Source organism: Crocodylus siamensis, chromosome 4 (genome assembly GCF_052110815.1).
Source record: "Crocodylus siamensis isolate JL-2025a chromosome 4, ASM5211081v1, whole genome shotgun sequence".
In the NCBI taxonomy this organism is placed as follows: domain Eukaryota; kingdom Metazoa; phylum Chordata; order Crocodylia; family Crocodylidae; genus Crocodylus; species Crocodylus siamensis.
In genome coordinates this window covers 245,749,320-245,774,262 of record NC_143398.1, presented here as the reverse complement: position 1 = coordinate 245,774,262, position 24,943 = coordinate 245,749,320, and the positions used below count along the sequence as shown (strand labels likewise).

At 49.5% G+C, this 24,943-nt stretch overlaps 2 long non-coding RNA genes across 3 annotated transcripts in view; one reads left to right on the top strand and one right to left on the bottom strand.

The window, feature by feature from the left end:
* LOC149867761 (uncharacterized) overlaps positions 1-24,615 on the bottom strand; it is a 94,836-nt gene extending 70,221 nt beyond the window's left edge. The window contains exon 1 of one of the 2 annotated variants that reach the window (XR_016442130.1): positions 24,491-24,615. This is a non-coding gene — a long non-coding RNA (uncharacterized LOC149867761). The remainder of the gene's footprint in view (positions 1-24,490) is intronic. The other variant, XR_016442132.1, reaches the window with a different exon arrangement.
* LOC149867762 (uncharacterized) lies at positions 13,562-23,512 on the top strand. Its single transcript, XR_016442128.1, has 3 exons — positions 13,562-19,004; positions 19,054-19,101; positions 19,419-23,512. It is a non-coding gene; the product is annotated as an uncharacterized LOC149867762 (long non-coding RNA).
* Positions 24,616-24,943: the final 328 nt, after the last annotated feature.

Genomic DNA, 24,943 nt, shown 5'->3' with positions numbered 1-24,943 from the left:
CTGTTTGCGTCCACCTCTTGTCTCTTCTCTTTACACTTAGGCTATTGGAGCAGGGACCATAATTTTCCCCGCACCTTCCTCAGCACGGCCCCAGATTGTGACTGGATCTCCTACGGGCTGTGATGAGGATGCCGTTAATGGTTAGTAATGTTGTGGGTCCATCCTTGTTCATGGTTGCTGTATACTGCATCCTCCATCCACTGGAAAAGCAGAAACTTACCCTAGGCAACCAGACGAATTTCCATAAACCATGGTCAGAATGGATATGAATCACGAGCAACACTTTCACTCTTAAAAATTGTCTTTGCAGAACAGGGCGTGAAAGGAAACTCGTGTTGCTAAAGCTTACGCTGGTCTGTAGATAAAAAGACAACGTACGGCTCCTGGAATATGCTTATGCGACGGACGCTGAAGTCACCTGCGAGGTGGTTAGACACTTTCGTCTGAAGTCAGGCTGAAGGTGGAGCAGGGTGGCACATTAGGGACTTACCTGGTTCACCACCGCATGAGCTTTCGTAGGCAACACCCTGCTGCCTCGCACGCTTCGTGCGTCTGCCTAAAGCCACTTAAGTGCATGGGGAAATGGTATTTACGGTAGGTAACTTCAGACTGTTTCTGAAACGTCGTCCCAGTCCAGCCCAGTTTTGCCTATGCTGGAAGCTATCAACCCAGCTTAGGCGGCTCACACAACCCCGCTAGAAAGCACAGCATCGCTGTGCCAGGAGAGAGGAGGGGAGGACTGTCGTTGGGGTGTTTATGGCTGTCTGCAATTTAACAATCTGCTGTTAAGATCCCTGCTATGGCAAGATTACTAATGATGTTAAGAATATCAGCCCTATACCGTCACAGGCAGTGTTTTTCAGCAGAAAGTGTCTCTAAAACTTCACAGTCGGGACTCATGGATTGGTTTCCATCATAAAAACCAATAGATTTTAATGAGCACTTGCTTTATGAGCTTAGCTGTTGGCGAAAGGGCATGTCATCATGCTGCAACTTTCCAATGCTTTCCCCTCTGGGGTGCATCAAAGGCGGCTGGATGGTTTATTTATTACAAAGACAGGTGCCGGAGACAGCAATGAAGGTGGGGGGGAGAAAAGGTCCTTCCAGCCAAGAGTAGAAAGAGAAGGAAAGAATTAAAATACAGGAAAACTGAAAGATGCATTTTGGCTGGGCTGTGAGTCAGATATGTACCTGTTTGTCTGCCCGGTATGGGGTTAGTCCTGGTTTTCTACTGGATTGCAGTGGATTCAGGGCCAGTCCAAACCAGTTGAACCAATCCAAACCACTCTTTTCCCAGTTTAAACACCCCAGGAAAAGGGGGGAGGAATAAAGAAACAAAGATTGACTTTGTTTTTTCTCTCTCCCCTGTTGCCAATAAAAATGCAGTCTTCCTATAACAGAGCTGACCGCACCACGCACTAAGACTTTCCCTTGCGTACGCATTTTTGGAGCCCTTTCAGGCGTTGGCTGGGCCAGCTGAAAACTGATTTTAATTAAATAATAAGGCCGAGGGTGTAGCAAAATGTGTCGTTTTAATTAGTTTATCAGTTGTAGAGCAAACGACTTCGGCGCAGGAATTGCATGACGTCAGACCTGGGATATTCAAACAGCTCTACTCGCATTCCCTGTTTTGCATTGTTTCCCTTCGCATCCGCGCTGCCGGCTTTCCCTCCCCGTCCCTGTTCTTCCTGCCAAACTAGTCACATACCTGGGGTCGCCCAGAAGGGTCTGCAGATGGGTTCAGAAAGCAGAAATACGGAGAGATGTTCCTCCTTGGGCTACAGATGGGAGATCCATAGACACTTGATACACCCAGTCTCCCATTAGCAGTTGAACTGCCTTTCTACTGAAAAGCCAAAACTTTCCCTTGGTCATGCAACACATTTCCATATGCTCAAGACACTGAAACACTCCTTTGCTTGCAGGCGTCCTGCAAAAAAAATTCTTTTGTGATTTGTTTTGGATGGTTTAAAAAAGTGATTCGCTCTCCATTGGGCTGCTCTGCACGGGTATATAGTTAGCCTCTGCCAGTTGGATGTGGCTGAATTCTGAATAATGCTTTTTGTCTTAAGTCATAGAGATTGATTGTAGTTAAAACATTCTGCGTCAGGATTCGGTCACTGACAATACCTCATCTCAGCTCCTCGGAGACACCAGAACTTAATCTGCCTGAGCCAGAGCATAATGTTCTTGAAAAACTTGAACATGTCCCTATAAAACCTGAGTGATGGAAAAAAGCTGCCCCACCTCGCCAGTCCTTAGCCCTAACCTGAGCAGGACTGCACAAAAAAAAAAAAAGAAAAGAAGTCTCAGGAGGGGAAACGCTCCATTTGATGCGCATTTTCTGCCAGTCTGTGCTGGAGTAGAAGCAGATTAGGAGTCTTAATTCCTCCTCTACTCAGAATCCCAGCTGTGAGCCCACTTCTGCCAGGGGGGAGACATTCACACAACAGGGCCTAAATGCTCTCATAGGGTGTGAGTACATGTGCATTTACGTCGGCTTAAATTTACCGTGAAGGAAATCACTGTGCAGTAAGCAGGAATAGGCTGGTGTCTACACATGCAGGCATTAAAGCACATTAATGCTGTTTGTGGACTGACTTGGGACTAAAGTTAGTCTCGAGTCAGTTCACACACACACAGTGTTACTGTGCAGTAAGGTGTTTACACGTGCATTTCTGGGCAGTAACTAATCGGGTGTAAATTTGATACTTGCATGATGCAGGTATCAAATCTACTCTCAAATCAGCATAAGTCACCATATTTACTATGCAGTACAGGTGTGCACATGTAGACACACATCCATACTGTGCAGTAATTTTGGTTGCTGCGCAGTAAATGTGCATGTGTAGATGTGCCCATAGAGTCAAATCTCATGGACTAACCTAGGGCTTAGGCAAGCAAACCAAGGCACTGTGAAGAATGGTACAGCTGAGAAAAATAACCTCCCTGTTTTCTGTGCTCTTGAATCCATATCCCAGCACATCGTCAGGGAAGAGACGGCCACACTGTTATCTTTAAGGGGAGTCACTCAGTTGAGATTGCATGCATTCGGGGTCACGGCCTGTGAGGTATTTTGCAAGAGAAGACGTGTTAGCCCCGGTTTGCTGGCCAAGTTAGACCTGAGTCATTGCATTTGTGTCTGAATGCCCTTTACTGTTTCATTTAGATGCACTCTTCCTCTTTTCCTGCAGTAAGCTTTAGACAGTGCTTGCTGAGTGCCAGGTTTTCCCTAGAAGTGCACACATTCGCTGTTTGAAGAGTAGAAGGCGTTCTAGGGGAAACTATGAGGAGCTTTGGATGGAAGATAACACAGACCTGACTAAGAAATGCCACTCGTTAGGAGTGGAAGGCATCTAGAGGCAGAAGCAGAGAAGGAGGTCCCAGTTATTACGGCTTCCACCTGGAGACGGGTGCCTGTGCCCCAAAGCTTGCAAGGAGCAATATTTCCAACCATTCCGTCGGTCTACTAAAAGATACCGCATCTATCCAAAGAACCTCGTCCACCAAATAACAGTGTCACTCTCGCTCTTTTAACAAAAGGTTAGAAGCCAGAGTGAACATGCTATCGCACTACTGTGCAGAATAACATCACTCCCACCCCTTGAATACTACATGTGGGTTTGGTCACCAATTCTCAGGGAAAAAAAATAGCAGACATAAAAAAGCATCCAGAGAAGGGACATGGAAAGACTTCTGCCTAGGAGAGATTGAAAAGCTGTAAAGGCTGGACAAAAAGGATGAGAGAGAGGGATGAAGAACAGTGAATGGTTTATAGCAGGTCATTCGGGAGTTCCTACTTACTTTCTCCTACTCCAAGACTGAAGGGATTTCTCTCTCCTTCCTGCTCCCAGCCAGCTGTTTAAGTACACGTCTACCTCCAAGTATGTGAGTCGTCCTGTTAACATCTTTCTGGAACTTCTTGGGATGACTCCTATGCTTCAAAACCAGGGACTTTCCTAAGTTCCTCATTGCATACATGCCACTTTGGTGCATAAAGCAGAAGTGGATTTAGCCCTTCACTTCCTCACACCCAACTCAGAGGCATTCGTGCTGCATACATCTGACTGGAATGGGTCCCAGCATGTGAAAAATCAGCAGGCCTGTCCTTCAATGAACGCTGTTTTGGTTTCTGTAGAGGAGGAGAGATGGGTAGAAGCACTGTAGTTAAGCAAATCCTACTGTACTATAACAAGGGCACCTAGTAGTCACCTCCCACAAGCCACCCCCAGACTCAGTCATGCTTCCAGTTGTTCATGTAACATCACCAATCCAGTTAAAAGAAGGGTTTCAGGAAAGCTTTTTCCTACCTTGTATCTAGAAGAGCCTGGGGCATTCTCTATGATATACTCATACTGTTTGTTGTGAGCACCAAAGAAGTCACCTTTAAGATGTCCAATCCATAAAAGACCGTAGCTATAGACTTTTAAACTCCTCACATGCTTACATTATAGACCAGCATTCCTGAACATCATTTTTCTCTCTATTACTTGCTAAACCTGGCAAACAAGCCCAGGGATTACTTCATTTAGGTCTGGGACAGAAGTTTTGTAAACCAGTTTGACCCAAACCAGTGAAGTCTGACACTACATTCAACCAGGTTTATCTTAAACCAGTTTCATCCATTTTGAAACTGGTTTATGTGCATTGAACTTCCATTCTGCTACAGGTTTAAACCAGTTTCTGATCACTTAAACCACTTTATGTGCAACTTCTATCCCTAACCTTAAGGTGTACGTAATGCCATTACTTAGCAGAGTTTAAAGACTATGAGATCTACAATTTTGCAAAGTGTCTGATTACCTGATGCTCAGATGCAGAAAGCAACTCGCACATTTTCTCCAAACCTAGGTAAAAAACAAAGTTTATGCAAAAAAAAAATGTAGAATTTAAAAAACTATTGTTTTCATCTAGTCTCACCTCCTACATCTCTTGTCGGCCCCTTTGGGTGACACTTAGGCAAGCTGTAGGCAGTAAGGTCCAGATCTCCAAAGGTAGTTGAGTGCCCAGCTCCAACTGAAATCGCCTTAAAAAGTATAGATGCCGAGATAGGAACTTGGACAGATGGAGACTTAGTTCTTTAAAGCTGTCCTAGTAAAGCAGCCAGAGCCCTGGAGACGAAGGCAACATCCCAGACTCTGCCATGGCGGATCCATATAGAAGAGAGCTGTTATTGCCCTATTCCATGCTGTGACGTCTATACAGCTCGGTGGCCTTTATGTGCTGCACTCCAATAGTGTCATATGTCCCTACTACCCCCAAATATAATGCAACTGCCAAGGCACCAGATGTCATACGTTTCCAGCTCTGATGCACCAAAAATGAATGCCGTAGCACAGCACGGGCAACGAAAGAGTTAAAGCCTGATGCACACTGCAAGTGTCCTCCATCCTTCCAGTCCCCCTTTTCACAGGGCTAATGCTCCGCACGTGTTCTTTGCTAGGCAGGTATGTGAGACGCGATAGCGAACTGCTGATGCAGAAGAATGGCCAACGACCTGGGAGGAATATTGCTTAATACTTCCTCACGCACAGGCTTCGACCAGAAGCCACAGTTTGCTACGTAGACAGCTGAGAGACCCTGTAAGAGCCCAATGCTGGGGTCTTGATTCTTCATTTGAGGCGCAAAGCATGAGAGGGCCACTCTCTTTCAGCTTATGAAGAAGAAAGCGTGTGAACAGCCTAGGTGACCAGGTTGTAACCACACTGGTCTAGAGGAAAAAGCAATCAGGACTCATGGTAGAGGTGATATCTTTTATTAGGCCAACTAGATTTTTGCAACAACAAAAAAAAAGGCTTTCATCGCAAGCTTTCGTGAACAGCTTAGATGCTTCAAAGGTTTCTATCTCCCACCCCTCCCCTCCTCTCCTCTCCCTCACCACCAATTCGGCTAACATGCGAGATAAGCCTCATGCTGAATCACCGAGAAATGAACTGCAGCCAAGGCGGGACCTCGCGTCTTCTTCCTTCCCAATGATCGGAAGAGTAAATAAGCAGAGGGACGGGGAGAAAAGACAAACGAGCGTGTTGCTTCGGCAGCGGTGTCGCGGGAGGCATCGCGCCGCTGCATCGTCAGGCTGCGTCATTCCAGTCTTAGCACCGTGCGTCCACCAGCGAGAAACCCTGACGGGGTGGGGGTGGTTTTTGGGAGCTGCCAAGATCTCCCGAGGCCATTGAATTGAGGAGATGGATGAAACGGCCCCCGGGATCAAGCCCTCTGGCAGTGGAAAGAAATGCTCCACGTTACACCTGACAACGATCTCTGCTGCTGAACGGACCACGATACTGGTGCCGTGGCTCCTCTCTGAACTAAAGATTCATAGAAAGTGGGGCTGGAAGGATCTCCAGAGGTCACATTTAGCCCAACCGCCTGCCTGAGGCCGGATTAGTCCTGTGCTAACCATCCCATACAATGCATCATCCAAAACTACCATCAACCCTGACACAACGCCCGAACCGGCCACAGGAAAAGCAAGGGGACCACAGCAGCCGATGTCCTGCTTCTATAAAATGTTAATATACGCTTAGTAGATCCCAAGTAGAGGCTGTGTCCCCTGCTACAGAGGAAGGCAAACTCCCCCCCGGTCCATACCCATCTGAGCATGGGGTAAAATTCCTTCCTGACCCCAAATGTGGCGATGGGTTTCTCCCTGAGTGGAGGGGCGAGACCCTCTAGCCACGAACCTCCGGCCTTAAGTCCCAGCAGGAGCACTGACACAAGCCAGTCACCACCCCCCAACCTTGGCTGCCACCAAGACCGCGGCTGTTTGTGATTACGGTGCCATAATCCAATCCATCAGACAGCTGGCAAGCCTCGCTTTTTCTCTACATCCAGTCTATCGACGGCAGATGCCAGAGAAAGGAGGGTGGGAGGCAGGGTGGGGAGAGAGAAGGAGGTGACACGCTGTCTGCTGTTGACTTTGGCCAATATTTCTTGGGTTGGAAAGTTTGACAAGCTGGCAATGGACGGAGATTTTTATCAGGTATGTTATTTGAGGGATCTGTCTGGTGTTTTGTAAGGTATAGATATAGATATAGATATAGATGTAGATATAGATCTATATAGATATAGATATAGATAACAAAACTAAAAGTTTCCAAACAGTCACCAAGAGAGAGCTCTGTTCATTAAAACCACCGGCGGGTCTGTGTTGTGCCCTGTTATATAAAATGAGATGTAAAAACTACACGTCTTTCAAAATGTCCTCAGGCGACTCTGGTAACCTCGTTTATTTAATAACACAGCCTCCGTGGTAGCTTAACGAGATGGCCACGTGGGGACTGAAGGGGTCATGGGACTCTCACAACAAGACTTGCACCTCTGAGTCACCGGTCAGGAACGAGTCGGGCAGTGACGGTCCAGGGCCGAGCGGCTGAAAAGCGCGCATCCCCAGACGAGTACCGGTAGTCTCGGCAGATCACGATGGTTATGGTGAAGCCCAGAGGCCTGAGCAGAGATGGGGCGTTGGAGTCCGATATGCCATGCCAGCGCAATCGGGAGCGAGTAAGCTATGGAAACCAAATGTCCCTCTGAGCCCAACCTTATTCTTCAGGTTGGGCAGCATTAAAAAACCTTGCCCTGCCCAAATGTGGAGGTCACTTGTTCTAGACATGGGAGACTTCAGTCTCTAGGACTCACGCTAGCACCTTTCCTAAGCACGAAAGAGAAAAAAAGGCCGAGCAAAGAGCGTGCCTACCTGTTTTCTCCCCCGGGTGACACTCGGGATGCCACGGGCGAGGCAGACTGGTTTGCTACCCCGGACTGAGCCAGCGGCTCCTGGCAAGTGGAAGCGCACTTGGAGGGTTCTCCAAAGACAGCATGTCTCGCTTTCCGACTTAACGTGACGCCTGCAATCCCCGCCGGCACCTTTCAAAGGCAACTAGATTTGATTCTGGCAGATATTCAGCGGGCCACATGTTTGGTTGATCTGGATGATGTGATTGTTTTTGGGAGGACTTTCCAGGAACATTAAAATTGCCTGGAGGATGTGTTTAACTGGCTGCAGCAGTCTGGTCTGAAAGCTTAACGCCATCCAACTGACTAGTTAAGGGTCCCAGGTGCAGCACTTTGGACGCATCATTTCTGGAGACGGGTGCGCCCGCTTCTCCAGCCAGGACAGATACTGTTAATGCACGGCCCGCCCTGCAAATGGCAATATAAAGGAGAAGCTTTCTGGCCCGGTCTCAAGGAGTTTGAGCCCTGATTTCCTTCCACGGCGGTGTGCATGTGCCATCCACCAGAGAAAAGCTGGTGGCGAGAGAACATGACTGCAATGGTCAGCAAAACCTTGGTTGCTCGCAGCTTTCCAGGTGCCTTCCTCCATCCGTTCGCTCTCCCACCACCGGCTTCAAGTCTCTGGTAGTGCTGAGTAGAGGCTCTTCTTCTTTGTTATCTGTACGGTTTCTTTCACCCTGGAGCACTTGGCAAATCGATATAGTATTGGAGCAAGTTGTGCTGAATGCAGACATCCTGGAGGTGACTTTTGCACCCCACCACGGGTTTTTAGAGGTGAAAGAAAGTGGGAAAATACATGGAAATGAATGGATGGGAAGCAGGAGGCAGTTACCCTTTTGGAAACTGGCTGAAGGAGTGAGATTCATAGACCTGTAGAAAACGAGGGCTCACCCTCCCTTAGCTAAAGCATCTTTGGCTGAAGCCTCTCGTCAAGGAAGCAGCATGCTCAGACCTGGTTGCACTCTCAGCCTAAAAACAGTCAACCGGTTTAATGCAGCCCTGATTAGGCCGGGCTATGTCGAGCACCAAGCAAGACACAGCGCAGCCATTTTAGTTGTAAATGGCAATTGAATCCAACTGGATGCAATTGTTCCGAGGCTAAGCGTTCATTCAGCGATACCCCAGATACCTAATGTGGGGCAACGGGCTTGTCAGTCTGCACGGCCGGGGGTTTGCTGCGGGCCCTTTGACACATTTACTCCAGACTAATCTGTGCTGGACGCTGCATTTCAGAAGCGTGATATCCTGGACCGCTGCATGATAGTCTAGCTCTCAGTGGACTCGGGGGCCTGAAGCTTCAGCAGGGCAAACTGAGGTTGGAGATTAGGAAGACCATAGGGTGGCCAAGCCCTGGAACAAACTACCTAGAGAAGTTGTGCACTCTCCATCCTTGGAAGTTTTCAGGAGCAGGTTGGACAGACGCCTGGCTGGGCTGGTTTAGTCAGGGATGATCCTACCTTGAGCAGGGAGCTGAACTAGGTCTCAGGAGGTCCCTTCCAGCCCTGCTTTCCTATAACCCTATAGTCATAGCTGGAAGTTATGACTACAGAAGTGCTGGTGATATTCTCTAAATACACTCCCCAGAGATGGGTGAAGAGCCTGCTGGGTGCCCTGCTGTTTTCCCATGTCTTTGCTTCCCATAACGCAGAGGAGCAAAGCCAGCCCCCATGCACTAGAAATTTAGGAGTCATTGCTTTGCAGTGAGTGCTGCCAGCCTCCCCAGGGGCATCAGCTTCCAGCTTCCCATGCATCTCCGTGTCCGTCTGCAGCGGCAGGTCCATTGCCTGCACTTGGCTTTGGACAACAGGTTTGCAATAAGCTCCAGCTCTATTTTCTACTCAGCTTAGAGATAGGAAAAGCAGTTGGGATGCTGGCTGTTTGGGGGGTGACAAAAAAGCAAGCGTGGAAGGGAGCGGAGCAGACTCCTGGCTTGACTTCCAACTTGGGAAGAAAGCATAACAGAGTGTCCACATAAAACCCCTTTAAAAATATAGCTATATCTTTGTTGTTCTACCAGCAAAGACCATAAAAAACTGCTTCTGCAAAGCTTGTGTGGATTTCACAGCCAAAGTGAAGTTGCTCAGAGACGGCTGCCAGGTCAAGCTTCTTACTTTGAACATTTTCACAGCTCAAGTAGGACACAGGACGCCGAGAGCAAGCCCAGCCCCACACCTCCCATGTGGAACGAGCTGTTGCTGAACGATGAGGAGACAGAGGTATTTGGGAGGGGGGACCGGACAGTGGGTCCTTTATTTGCTCAGGAAATCTCAGCAGCTGGGGGGGAGGGGGGCGGGTTTCGGGAAGGTTCCTATTTATTCCTCACCCAGTTTTGCAGCTGTGCAGAACAAAGCTCAGGCAGGTCAAGCAACTTGCCCTGCATCATGGGATGAGTCATGGACTCTGGAGAGATTAGGACCTGCTTCCTTTTGTCCTCCCGTGCTTTGTAGTCAGAGGAGCTAAACCACAAAGCTCCTTCTGGTTTAAAAGCATGTTTCAACCCAAGGCTCACGAGCAAGGTGAAATGGGACACCTCCCAGGCTAAACCGTTGGCGGAGATTGAAGATGGACACTGTCAAAATGGATTACGACACAATGGCAATAGCTGGCATAGATCTTATTGGATATTTTGCCTCTCATTTCTCCATGTTGTTATTCATAATGGCCCCATTGAACTCACAAAGCTAAAATTAATTTCAGTGCCAAAGCTGTCTTCTCCATTGTATGTACATGGCTAGTTTGCTGCATGTGTATGGCTAGGTGCTCACAGTTGCTGTGAATCATCCAATCATCCAACCTTGTCAGGTTGATTTTGGTTGCTGGACATTTTCTTGGGTACTTAAGTGGGGTTACAGGCAGATAGTGTGCACCATATTGGTTGATCGTCATCATAGGATTGCTCCTTGGCTAGATAATGTAGGGTTGTTTGTGACTGATGGGTACCGTGTGTGTGCTGGTTTGTCCTGGATATTCATAAACGCTGGAATACAAACATAACACAGATGCACTGTTGTGTGTGAGGGGGCGTGCCAGTTTCCTCATATGCACGTGTTTGCACTGGGTACATGTTGGATATACATGCATGTTCGTGTTGGGTATGCATTGGGCATGCACACGTGCTTGCATTGGGTACATGTTGGATATATACAGAGCCAGTCCAGGGGCAACTGGCACCCTGGGTGAACCCCCACCACTTCCAATATAGAGGAAAATAAGACGTCTAGAATTAACTTTTACATGTAATTATTTGATATTCAAAATGAACAATAAAACAATAAAAACAAAAGTTTTTATTGATTGTTTCACACTTTTCATTAACCCTAACACAATTATACTGCAAAAACTCTAATAGAATTTATTGTAATACATGTACAATTAAAAGAAAACCCTCATGAACATTTGTGTAAAAAATTAGAACTTTGCTTTTCGCGCTTTCAGTTTCGGTTATTCAGAATGATGTTCCTGTTATTTTGTTCTGCATATAACAAATGGGGCTGCGGGTGCTCGACCACCCGGGCGACAGCGATCATCGCCTGCTGGGATTCACCATCCGGCGCAAGGTGGCAAAGGCCGGCAGCAAAGCGGCAGCCTGAGATTTCAGGAGGGCGACTTCAATGAGCTAAGGAGGGTAGTCAGGGAAGCACTGAGGTCCCGGAGGGGAGGGGAGCCGGATGAACAAGGAGAGTGGTCGCTCCCTAAGGAGACGATCCTCCACGGCCAAAGGGAGGTAATCCCACCACGGATCAAGGGGGCAGGAGGGCACAACAGCCCCCACGGCTCACCAAAAGCATCCGGGAATGTCTCTTTGCTAAAAGCGGGGCACAGGAATAAGAGTCACAAGCTGGCAGAGGGAGATTCAGACTAGACATCAGGAGGCGCGACTTCGTGGTCAGGGCAGCTAGGGTCTGGGACCAACTTCCAAGGGAAGTGGTGCTGGCTCCCACCCTGGGGGGCTTTAAGACAAGGCTGGACAATCACCTTGCTGCGGTTGTGTGACCCCAGCACTCTTTCCTGCCGTGGCGGGGGGTCGGACTTGATCTGCTCAGGTCCCTTCCGACCCGACCAACTGTGAAACTATGAAACTATAATTTTGCCCCCCCTCCCAAAAAAATGTTGGTTCCCTAGGTGACCACCTAGTTCGCCCAATGGTTGGACCAGCCTTGGATATACTCAGGTATGCATTGGGTATTCACCCGTGTTTGCATTGGGTACATGTTAGATATACATGTACATGTATATTTGTGTTGGGTATGCAGTGGGTGTGCATGTATGTTTGCATCGGGCAGATGTTGGATATACACATGTGCTTGTGTTGGGTATGCATGTGTTGGGTGCATTTAATTTATTTGCAGAGTTGGGGAAGAGAAGCATTGAAACATTTGCTGGGGGGGTGGAAATTTCACCAAAAAATCATCTGAGCTATGAGAACACATATCAGAGGGAAATGAGGTGTCAAGTTTGGGTTCTTACTGGATTCTTAAATAATAAAGCGAAGGATGCAGTAGAATAGGCAGAGCTGCTCTCACCGTGATTTGAGATAATGTGTTCAGTAATGCAGCAGAAACCCATTAAACAAATCATCTTGTTTCCCCGACCTTTCAGTCCACTGACAAATCCTTTCTCCTTTAACAGGATTTGTTTCGGCGAGCTCGACCATGTGGTCTGGCACTCTGGAAATGTCTTCATTTAACAGATCTAAGCCCACATCCTATTTGCTGTCAATCCCATTGCCTTTGGCTGAACTTCACTGAGAACAGAGTATGACCCTTTCCCCTTTCATCTGGTTCTCCTCTCACCTTTCCCTTTGTAGGGCACTGGAAATGTATGCTTTTAACAGTGTGTTTCTTTATCAGCTGTGAGGTTGAGCCCTGTGGGAAATCTGGATATCTTTGGCCCTTTCAATCAGAGTAAATATCTTCTCTTAAATAATCTGTTCCCTTAGCAGACACACATTCATGTTGGCCTCATGGAAGCTACTTGAGCTGGAGGGCAAAGAGCTTATGAATTGTAATTCTACCACTTGTATGTACCATGATGAATTTAAGTCACATACCAGCAGTCTTGAGATTACAACTCATGAGTCATGACTTTCTTTAAAACCACAGCCCAGCCTCAAGCTAAAGTTCAGGCCCTTCTGTCTCTGTGAGAGATACGGTACTTGAGCAACCCTAAAACAGTCCATTCAGTACAGGTCTGTCATCCAGGTACTGGGAAAGCAATGGAGGAACCCAGATATCTATTATCAGACCTTTGCAAATAACAAAGAGCAACAGACCTGGAATTTTAAAAACGTGAGCTGTCAAGATGAGAGGACCGGGCAGTGATAAATGTAGGTCAACTAGACATAGCGATATGTACATTCATTACTTTGAGAGAAGGGGTCAGTTCTAAGGAGAATGGGATGAATGAAACAATTCCTAGCCAGAAGATGGACTGAGGGAAGAAAAGGCCGATGATATAGGAGAAACCATTGCAACTGGTCATTGCAACTGCCATGCAACTGGCCATTGCAACTGCCGTGGGCAACCATTGCAACTGGCCATGCAACTGGCCATTGCAACTGCCGTGGACGACCATTGCAACTGGCCATTGCAACTGGCCATGCAACTGGCCATTGCAACTGCCGTGGGCAACCATTGCAACTGGCCATTGCAACTGCCGTGGGCAACCATTGCAACTGGCCATTGCAACTGCCGTGGGCAACCATTGCAACTGGTCATTGCAACTGCCATGCAACTGGTCATTGCAACTGCCGTGGACAACTACAGCAACTAAAAGGTACGCAGGCTTCTAGGTTGTGTTGGAAGAAGAGCTGAATACAGAACACAAGGTGAGATGCTGTGATGGAGTCCTGTGTCCAGTGCAGGACACCATCCCATGGAGAGGAGCTGCCTGGTTCGCAGCGGGTTCAGGGAATAGCAGTGTGCACGAACCCAGATCTGAAGAAACGCGAGAGAGTTTCAGGAGCTGGTTTTACATTGGAAGTCTGTTGGAACAGGATTGCCAGTAGATCAGGCCAGGTGGAGGAGGATTGAAGGGGCTGGTGAGAACCTAAGAAGAAGGAGGAATGCGCGGTGTGGATGCATTTCTCCATGCCTGAAACAGCATGGGCTTCTGATCAGGTGCTGAGCTAAGGAGAAAGCTAGGTTCTCCACGATGCAACCTACAGCCAAGCAGCCTAATCTCTTGGGGTACCAACTCCACAGTGACCCCCCACCCCGCTCCTGGCAGTTTCACAGCAGAATTGGGGCTGACCTGATTTTTCATCCATTTGTAAGAAAAGGAATCTCGTCTTGAGCCCCTCTCTCCTCTCATCTAACTCTCGCATTGCTTAAGTCTTATTCCACACTCTTGATGGCCTGTGGATCACAGGGCAGTGCGAGATATTGCTCTAGAAAAAATAATAAACCTCCTTTTTTTGCAAAGAGTTTAACTTCATCAACCTTTTGCTTGTTCCTCCACCAGACCAAGGCAGCCCTTCAGGATCATAGACATCCTTTGCCAGTTGAGCAAACTGATGGTTAATTGTTTTCTTGAAGTGCTGCACCTCATAAATCCAAAATTGCCACCTGCCTTGATCATCTGGGGACCAGGTCTCTGGTTTCATCATCACATTCTGCATTCTGCACGATTATTTCAGTGGGTTTAATTTGAAATAACCCCCAAATTTATTTTTTCCCTGTGGAAAACACTTCTGTTGCCTGCCCACGTGGCATCGCAGGGTAAATGTCACATTAAAATCGATGATTTGCCCTATCGTGTTTGTCCTGCCCTGCAGGACGAGTCTCCAAAGTTGCAGTCTCACAGCATCTCAGATAAGGATCGTAGAAAAATGAGGCCTGAAGAGATCTCAGGAAGTGAAATCTAGGCCAAGCACCGCTCAAGACGGGAACAACCCGGTCTGAGCCATCCCAGACACATGTTTGCTCAACCTGTGCTTATAAATTCCAGTGACAGAGACTTCACAACCTCTCCAGGTAATTTATTCCACTGCTTCACCACCCTCCTAGTTAGAAAGTACTTAATAGCTAACCTAAATCTCCCATGTTGCAATTTCAGTCCATTATTTCTAATCCCATCTCCTGTGCTCACAAGGAACAAGTGATTGCTATTCCCTTTTATAAAGACTCTTTTTGTTTGGAGGTTATTACCCTACTCCTCAACCTCCTCCTTGCTAGACTAAAATCATCTCAGCTCTTCTGACTTTCTGTTGCAGAATCTATGGCTTTAATTAGCAAAAACAGAACATTGTTTCTGTCCCACTTTCTCCAAGCAACAGGGTAAGTGAGATGGAAATGCTGTTGGGGATAAAATACCCTCCAAGCATAGAGATCTCCCTGTCCTGCTGGCAAGCAGCACGTTTTGAATTTGTCTAGGAAACTCCTGGCTGAATGTGCAAAATGCAAAACCCTCAATTAATTCTGGAAGAGACTACATTGCATCATGACATGGAGCAAAGATACAAGTCGCTCAACATTGACCCGTCTTTGGGACACAAGAATCATGATAGTTTCATAGAAATCATAGGAAATGAGGGTGGGAAGGGAGCTCAGGAGGTCACGTCTAGTCCAACCCCCTGCTCCAAGCAGGACCAGCCCCGACTACATCATGCCAGCCAGGGCTTTGTCTACCTGGGTCTTAACCACCTCCAAAGATGGAGACTGCACCACCTCTCTGGGTCACCTGTTTCAGTGCTTTACCACCCACCTCATGAGAGTTTTTCCTAATGTCAAACCTCCTTCCCTTGCTGCAGCTTGAGCCCATTGCTCCTGGTCCTGTCGTCTGCCCCCGCTGAGACCAGTCCAGCTTCATCCTCTTTGCAGCCCCCCGGCAGGGAGGTGATGGCTGCTATCAAATCCCCTTGGTCTTCTCTTCTCCGGACAAAATAAGCCCTGTCCCCTCAGCCTTTCTTCATAAAGTTTCCCACTGCCAAATTCAAAAGGTGATAGCTTCAAGGGACAGCACCGTGTCTGTCGACAAAGTCAATGTGAACATGAGGCAAGAGCTTGCCCCCGGTAAGTTTTTCTCATCCTATGGCTGCGAACGCAAACAGGAGGAGAAAGCACCGCATCAGCCTCAGGTTGTGAAACTTTTCTCCTGATGTAAAATAATATATATGTGTATATATAAATATAAAAATATAAAAATAAATAAATAAAAGAAAAAGATGACTTGGAGCCGATTCAGGCCTTTGATGTGAACTCCGAGGCTTGAGACGATTGTGTGTTTGATGCCCTACTGTTCCTGTACTTGGCACAGACTCCTGCTTCTCTCCCAGTTTCTTGGATCACATTTTCATTCAGCACTTCTACCTTTTTGGGGGGAACGTCCAATGAATAATGGGACGTTGGGGGCAACGTTGAGTTTTTGGGTGGGCGCGTTCAAGGGGCTGTGCGATCCGGGTGCTGATTGGGGTGGCTGGGGATCTAGCTGGGGCTGGTCCTGCTTGGAGCAGGGGGTTGGACTAGATGTGACCTCCCGAGCTCCCTCCAACCCTCGTTTTCTATGATCCTATGATTGTAATACTAATTACACTGGGTTTAAGCTGGGGCACGCGTGAACCAATTCAGTCTGCTGCAATGCCTTTCCCAAGTGCTGCTGTGCTCATCTTCCCAGAGGGAGCCAGTGTCAGCCGAAGAGAGCAGGGAATGAGGCTCTGGTTTGGGGCAGAAAGGAGAAAATTCCAGGTGTTGGAGGCAGCATGAGTAAAAAGATGCTTCATCCTGCCTTCCCTGGTATACTTACCGCATCTGGAGACAGGGCTAGATTTTGTACTGACTTAACACCCTGTGACAGGGCTCTGCAGCCAATGGGATTGTGAAGAATATAACAGGGGGTCCTGCTTCAAGCCCTTCTCCTGATGCCGCTCCCCAAAAAACACCAGCACAGCCCAGGGACTGAGTTTCCTAAACTTATCCCCCATCACCCAAGAGACTGAACCCTGCTCATCCACCGCTCACCCCTTCCCTTCGGCTCCTGTGAGTGCACCCACCTACAAGTCAACTCCCCGGAGGCCTTGAGACGTGCAAGGCGCCAGGCCGCTGTGTTAAAATCCAGATGTGGATGTACAGTAAATTGTGCTCATGGCCAGACTGGGAAGTTTACAGTAAAGCAAAGCTGTGGCTGTAAATAGTCTCACGATGGGTTGATACAAGCACCTGGCTCTGAACTGAGTCTCTCCAGGGCCCTGCCAGGAGCTACCAGCCAACACAAAGCCAAACCAAGCAAGCACAGCAGAAATATCAAGCTTCAAACCCATCATGGGCTCAATCGGATCCTCCCAAGCTAACGACGTGCAGATCCTACACACATCATGATAAAGCCCTTGGGCATTATCCCCCAACTGCAGGATGCTACCATCGCAATGCAGGTGTATATAGACAAAGCTTTTAGGATTATGATGCATACTTGCGGGGGGGTCACCCTTGTTGTGCTGTTGGGTCTCTGGGTAAGAAGGAGTTAACTCTGGCAGGTCAAGTCCTCTGGAAGGTAGATAATGGCTTGGCCTCATCAGTGCTTAATTGACAAACCAGGTGTCACCTTTGAAGTCCGTCCTCTGACCAGGTGGGACCCCATGTCCCCAAATGATCTCCCGAGGTCCCTTCCAGCCCTAATGTCTATGAAATCTATGAAATGTCCCCAGCTAGGGGACCAAGAACCAAACCTAACCCTACCCCTACCCCAAACTCTAACCCTATGCCTACCCCTAACCCTAACCTTAACCCCAGAAGAGAGAAAAACATGAACCCTGGGCTTAGGAAAAGGACAGATTGGCAGGGATCTGGTGAAGGGGGGGACACATCGAGCCGGAGACCCGAGGCTGGCCCAGGCAGTGGGAGAGATGCTGAGCTTCAAGTGAGAGATGCACGCAGGCCTTCTGTGGGTGAACTCTGTCTTAGTTCGACTATAAGTTTATTTAGTTAATCTATAAGGTTTAAATCTAGACTAACAGGGCTCATTACCTCTCTTAGCCCTCTTTCCAGATTGCCGTGTCCCTTGTGGAAAAATTTCCAGCCCTTTTTTTTTTTAAAGAAGCTGCTCTGAGTCACTGCATTTACCGATGGGATGGCACACGGCGGGCGTCTGGAGCGGTCACATCCCGTGCACAGGACTGCGGCGCTCTGGAGACAGTCTTGCATGAAGCAAAGCTTTTTGCTTTAGGCGGTGCAGTCAGGAAAGCTCTTAGAGCAGCCAAAGGTACAGCCAGCCCCATCGCTGTAACCAGTGCAGCATCCTAGGTTGGATTTATAGACAACCGGGGCTGGAAGGGACCTCGGGGGTCACATCTAGTCCAACCCCTGCTCCAAGCAGGACCAGCCCCAGCTGCATCATCCCATTATTTATCTATACATTGCCTCGCATGGACAACCCCCTGTGAACACACCATCCAGCTCCTGAAGACATCCCAGCATGCACTGCCGGGGCTCCAGGTGTGTGCTCTCTAGGCCTTCTATCCCACACTGAGGCATGGTGGGATAGTCACCTCATCTTTTACCAAAAGGTATTAAAACAAATGCAAATGAAACTATGAATTCAGCAACGTGCGACAGAGGTGCCCTAAAGCCGGTTGCCTCCCAGGTCCCTGAAGGAAAGTGAGCCGTGTCATGAACTGGGGAATGAAACAACTCGTTCAGATGGAAAAGACAAGCAAATGTGCAGCTGAGTGGGTATAAAGAGGGCCTGTCCATGCAACCGAGCTGTGTTGCCTGTTCGGTGATTGCATTCCCGTCTGCATGAGACTTTCCAAAGAAGCCAGAGAGGCTGACGCAGGGAGCAGACAGCCCCTCCAGGCACTGTATCAGCTGCAAGTCCTGAGCTGTTAATCCGCACAACAAAGCAAACGCTGAGCTATAAAGGCAGGTTTCAAGACCTGGACCTCCTTCTCCAACTTGTCACCAGCCCAACTGGCCAGCAGGCAGCGCTTATTCTGAATTTAATTAATCATAATCTTATCAGATTATAACTCTTTCCCCCCCCGGTTTCTCCTTTTTTGGCACCTGGAAGGCAGTAACTCAGGAGAAAAGATGAAAGGAGCCTGCTATGTCTCAAACAGGGAGAGAGGAGGAAGGCGTGAGAGGAGCGTGGGGGTGACGGCCACTCCTGAAGAAAATGCTGGACACGGGTTCTCCTCTCTCGGAGAGGTGAGAAAGCTGGAAGAGCATTGTTGTTAGAAAATAATATCCCGTAACTTTAAAGTAGAGTTGAGCGAATCCTCCAGAAATTAGCTGAGGGGTATCACCATCCGCCAGGTGCGCGGCATCACCATCCGCCAGGTGCGCGGCATCACCATCCGCCCAGGTGCGCGGCATCACCATCCGCCAGGTGCGCGGCATCACCATCCGCCAGGTGCGCGGCATCACCATCCGCCAGGTGCGCGGCATCACCATCCGCCCAGGTGCGCGGCATCACCATCCGCCAGGTGCGCGGCATCACCATCCGCCAGGTGCGCGGCATCACCATCCGCCCAGGTGCGCGGCATCACCATCCGCCAGGTGCGCGGCATCACCATCCGCCCAGGTGCGCGGCATCACCATCCGCCAGGTGCGCGGCATCACCATCCGCCAGGTGCGCGGCATCACCATCCGCCCAGGTGCGCGGCATCACCATCCGCCAGGTGCGCGGCATCACCATCCGCCAGGTGCGCGGCATCACCATCCGCCCAGGTGCGCGGCATCACCATCCGCCAGGTGCGCGGCATCACCATCCGCCAGGTGAGCAGGGGCCGAAAGGAGCAGGTAGTTGAGTTTTGCCACATCGGAAACAAGTTGGCAGCTCTCGATTCGGTGCCGTATAACTAAAGCCACTCTCTCAATGGGAACAATGACAGCCCTTGTTGACATTCATGTAGCCATGAGTCCCTTCTGTGTTGCCCCAGTGGGTAAGGTGAAGGCGGAGGCACCGTATAGCTATTGCCTTGACTAAAGGAAGGCTTAAGATATGTCGAGAAGTAGCACTGGGATCCTGTGGCACCACGACAACCCTTAAAGGGAAATAATAACTGGGCCAGGACAGAAGGTGAGAAAGCATTTGCAGATGCAAACCATGACCTCAGTTAATATAAAGTGAGAAACATTCCTCCCAATTGACATTTTTATTTAAAAAAAGGCAGATCCACCCTACCTCCATTGCACTCAGCTGCTATTTGCCGCTCACCCGGAGCTGCAGAAGAGTTGGTATCAGAAGCAGCACAAATGAACTAGCCCTGAAGCCATGCAGAGATCACTGATCAACTTGCCAACAGACCAAATATTTGTGTTGCAAACCAAAATGCTCTTTGGACATCACTCAGTGGATGTGGTTTTCTCCATACAGAACCAACCCCATCGCATTTACCCCTCCTGTCTTCAGTGCATCCTTCTTCCCCCATGATGACACCTACCCTTGCTGCCTCCTGTCCTGACACGATGATCTGCTGTATTCCCACATTAGGGGATTGCAATAGAGCAGGTACTAAAAACAGTCTGCATTCAGCCCCAAAAGCTCTTGGCCTCTCAAAGAGTCATAGACAAGCAGGGCTGGAAAGGACCTCTAGCGCAACCCGCATCTCCGTCCATCCATCCCCAACCGTGCTAACATGGAAGCAAAAATGGCAAGTCCTGTTGATTTATCCTTCACGGTTAACCGAGGAAGGAGGGGAAGGATCCAGTGGTGGCAGAAGACAAGCTGGACAAAATAAGAGAAGTTATCTGCAAGCTTCTCAGAGGACGGGGCGGGGAGATTGCAGAAAGATGTTGCACCGCGGGGTATGGAAATCGCAGCCACGGTGGACAACAGAGGTAAAAAGCCTCCTTCGATTCAAGATGGAGCTGGGCTCTTTTTTGGCAAAAGGCAGGAGAACAGCAGGGCCACGGCGAATCCGACGGGGCGCGCAGCATCGCTTCGGGCATCACGAGGCCGTCCCTGCCCGGGGCCTCCCAGCTCGGTCGTCGCCTGAACGGGGGCGGCCGACCTGCGGCACGTGTCCCACGCGCGGCCCCGGCAGCGGTGTGTGCGACGCACGACGGGGTGGAGAGGCAACAGAGGGGCAGACAGGCCACGGAGCAGAAAGCAGACCAGCAGACTGGACAGGGCATGAAGGGCAGGGAGCGGGAAGAAGAGGACCCAATCAGGCAGGGGAAGGGGCAGTGGCACTCGCAGAGGGTGCAGGGCTAATTGGTGCCAAAAAGGTTGGTCCCCCCTGTCCTGACGCACCCTCTGCCACGCGCACTTCTCCAACACGTGCCACGAAATCTGGGCAGGCGCACAGGAGCGGGAAGGAAAATCCAAGCTTGCTTCTTCCCTGTGCCCATGTGCAGGAAACGGACCGCGTCTTTCCGTGCCACCCAGCGCCCCGGTACCCGGCCGCGTAGCCGCGCTGGAAAAGCCCCACCGTCGGCCCGGCGAAGCCCAGCTTTTCATGCCACCGCACGGGCAGTCCTTGCATATCGCCGGCAGAGCACGTCAGGCGCAGGCATCTGCTCCGGCGTCCAGATCCAGGCAGAATTTATACCCCTCCTTTTATTTATTCTCTGTTGCTGGTTATCCCATTTGTTTAATTGGACACAGGTGTTTTCTGCACTTCAGCTGGGAGCACTTTCCCTTTCCAGCCAACTCCGACCCTTCTTCGGAGGCTGGGTTACCTCTTGCATGTGCAGGGGTGGGGGAAGGGGTGGGGGGAGGAGAGAGAGTGCTTTTTGCTGCCTCAGCAAATGTGTGTTAAAGCAGTTTAGCGATTGAGGCCGTGCCTGTGCCTGGGGCCAAAGCTGAAGCATTGTCTGCGTTTAAAACAATCTGCAGGGAAAAAGAAAAGGGGTGGGAGGGAGGGGAAGGGGGGGAGAGAGAGAGATCAGGGGATCTTTGCAGACCTGCAATGTGGCCCTATTTGAAGGTCTCCGAACACTTCACAAAAAGATCCTGGGGAAGTCTCTGGAAAGGAGGAAGCGTATCATCACCCCTGCAGATAAGGAGCAGGACACAGCGAGCTATGCCACAACCTGCCCACGGGCTTCCCCCCCGGCTCCATCCGCCGGCTCGGACGATCCTCCTCCCTCTGTACAGGGAGATCTTCAAGGCCCATATTAAAAAAAAACCAAAACCACCAGAGCCTTTTTGCTATAAAGCAAGTGCAATGTTCCCACCAATTCAAGGCCAAACTCTGCTCACTGAAGGGCCACAACGTTTGACCCCTGAGCAGTTTCTGCCACTGGAACGTACCCAAAACTTGGTTTCTGAAAGGGACAGCGGTTTTGGGGTCCCAGTCTGAGACAGCCGAAGAAGGACCTGATTTCCAGAGGTTTCGTACGTAGCCCCTTCTGCAAAATTAGACCGAATACTCCCATACTCCCATAACCAAAACCACTAGTCACTGAAGAAAATCTCGTCCATCAACTTTTAATCATCCAAAGCAGAGACGACGGTAACTCAAAACACCCATGTATCGATCTCGAGTGGGGGGGGGCGACTCATACAAACGCTTTCAAACCAATTCCCCCAAGAGGCATGTGAGAAAGCAAAATATGAATGCTATCTCCTCTTTAAAACTCCTGGATGGTTTATTTTTTCTTCTTTAATGATACAGAAAGCTGCTGGAGAGGTCATTTCATTCATCCCCGCCTGAAAGTCCTTGGAGGTAGTATGCCACCTAGCCCTCGCTGCCACTACTGCACCCCGGGCTCCGCTGCCTTTGCATGCAGCTGCTCTTAAAGTTGCTTAAACTGCAGCGGTTTCTTAAATTATTGTTATGATTGCAAATAAGAAAAGGACACTGTCAAGAGAAAAATGCTGGATGGGAAGAAAGCATGTTTTGTCCATGATATAGAAACCCGCTCATCTTAAAAGTGAAAATAATTTAGAGATCATAATCCCTTGTTTGTTGCCCATTTCCTTTTTCTTTTTTAGCATTTCTCTCTGATTAGTCAACGAACCTCAGGCAGCGAGTTTCGCTTTTGTTACGGGGTTGGTTTTCTTCCCCTCGCAACTAGAAGGTGTTGCAATGCCGAGGTTTCTAACGGCAAGCGGGCTGATTTCACCGCCCGATTGCATGAAAAAGTTTATCAAACTTGCCGTGTCCCTTTCCTACGTATTGGATCCAAGCCCCATCGACAGTGCTCCTTGAGGACAGCGAGAAAAAAAACCACTCGCCCATATCTGTGAGTCATCTCTCCATCTTTTGAGATGTCTTGAACTTGCTTAGGTTTCCAAATGGCTCTAAAATGCATTGGAGGGGCCAAAGGGATGCTTCTCCATCATCTCTTGTAAAGCCACGGCCTCTTTCCGTGTCGGCAAGGATCGTAACGAGGTGCAACATAGCCGAGAGAGCGGAAAAAAACGTATTTTCCAAGGAATGGGCTTTGTTTCGTTTTCCTAGCAAGGAGTCCACGAGGAAAGCTGGGGATAGGCAGACACGAAGGCTGTGAGGAGATGCTAATAGAAACAGCGTCGAGGTGTCACCTGGATGCTCTCGGCCTGGAGACGAGGGTTACGTAAATGCACAGCATTCTCACGACCCCCTTGGAGAGGCACCAGGCAGGAGAAACCCGATCTTTGGCTGGTGGCAGGGTCCGATGCCGCTAGCGAACAGCCCTGTGCCGCTATCTGCCCGGTTTCTTTTTTCCCCCCCTTCTTTAGTGAAATAGTTTCTGCAGTGCTTGTAAAAGAGGCCGGATTGACAACCTGAGAGAGGAGCTCGAGCTCCAGGGGCCAGGCATTCAACTGGCAACTCCGTCAAACCTCCTGACAAGTCGGCTATTTAATACCCACGGCAGGCACCGGAGCCTGCAGCACAGAGGCTGCTTTTATAATTGGGGAAAGGAGTTTTGAGTCAAGAGGCTACAGGAAGCATCAGCTTATGGCGAAAGTTTCGAGGCCTGGCGGCTACCTCCTGCCACGAGGAGCCGGAGCCGGAGCTGGAGCCGGAGCCGGGCGGGGGGGCAGCGCGGCCCGGCAGAAGGGGAGTTTGCACCCCTGTCCCAGCGCACATCACCCGTCCCCACCCCAAGGGATACGTGGACGGCAGCCTTGCAGGGCAGGAGGCCGCGCTCTAATCCCGCTCCGGCTCTAGCTGTGCATTGTGCAGGGGCTGGAGAGGGGGCTGCACCCCTCTCTGGCCAGATCACGCAGCCTCTTCGATACCTGCATGCCTCAGTTTCCCTGTTTTAACATGGAGAAATGCCCTCCCACCCTCCCCATTCTTCCCTTTGAGATCATTGCTTCAATATCCTCAGGGGAAAAGCACAGGGGATCTGCATAACAGTATTATTCTTCCATGCAATCCCCCCCATTAAAATCCAGAAAAGAGTCTTATACAAATCAAAGGCAGGATGTAGCTAATACACCACAAAAGCAAAAGTATCAGTGCAGAAGCCATTTTAAAATCCCAGTATGCATATGCATAGATGTATACTTATGCACATGCCTGAAAAACCAATGGTCTTTCCAAGCTGCCTATCACTTTGGGACATCACTGTAGCCTAAAGGAAGACGCAGGTCATTTAAAAGGGAACATACACCCAAAAGCTTGCAAAGAACGTTTTTTCCCCCCGACTATTTAGTTGGTCTAATAGAAGATACCACATTTACCCGAAGTACCTTGCCTGCCGGTGCCCTTAGGCCAACACAACTATAACCAGCAATGCTATGAAAACCCTCAACATTTCTACCCAGGAGAACTTTTGCAACCTTTTCTCCGATGCCTGAGGAAGGGTGTTTGTGCCTGAAAGCTTGCAATTAAAATCTTTTTTTTTTTTGGCAAAAAGCTAGTTGGTTTAATAAAGGAGATCACCTCTACCAGGAGTCCCGGCTGCTCTCAGCGCGTGAGGGCTTCGCGGTGCAGAAGGAAGACGAATACGCTCGCCCGCTTAACAGACCGTCCACACCTGGGTACGGACAGGAGGGAGGTTGCGCCGAGGAAGCCCACAGGCCCCTAAGGAGCATTTCAAGGAAAAGTTGGCAGAAAAAGAGTTAAGATTTTTTAAGTGCAGCCGGGTGTTTTACCATAGATAAGGGTGCATTCTAGTGGCAAAATCTGTGCAATGCAGCCCGCTTTCTGAAGGAGCTCAGAAGAAAAAAATCACCCCCTCAGACGTGCAAAGTGTGTGAGTATGGGGCGAGGGGCTGGGGGCAGGACTTTCTTGCACGCCAACCTCCTGCAGAAGGGGTCGGTGCCCCCGTGTCTCCCTCGGCCGGCAGGCAGCCCCCCGGCCTGCGGCGCAGGCGGCGAGAGCGGCGCGCGTCC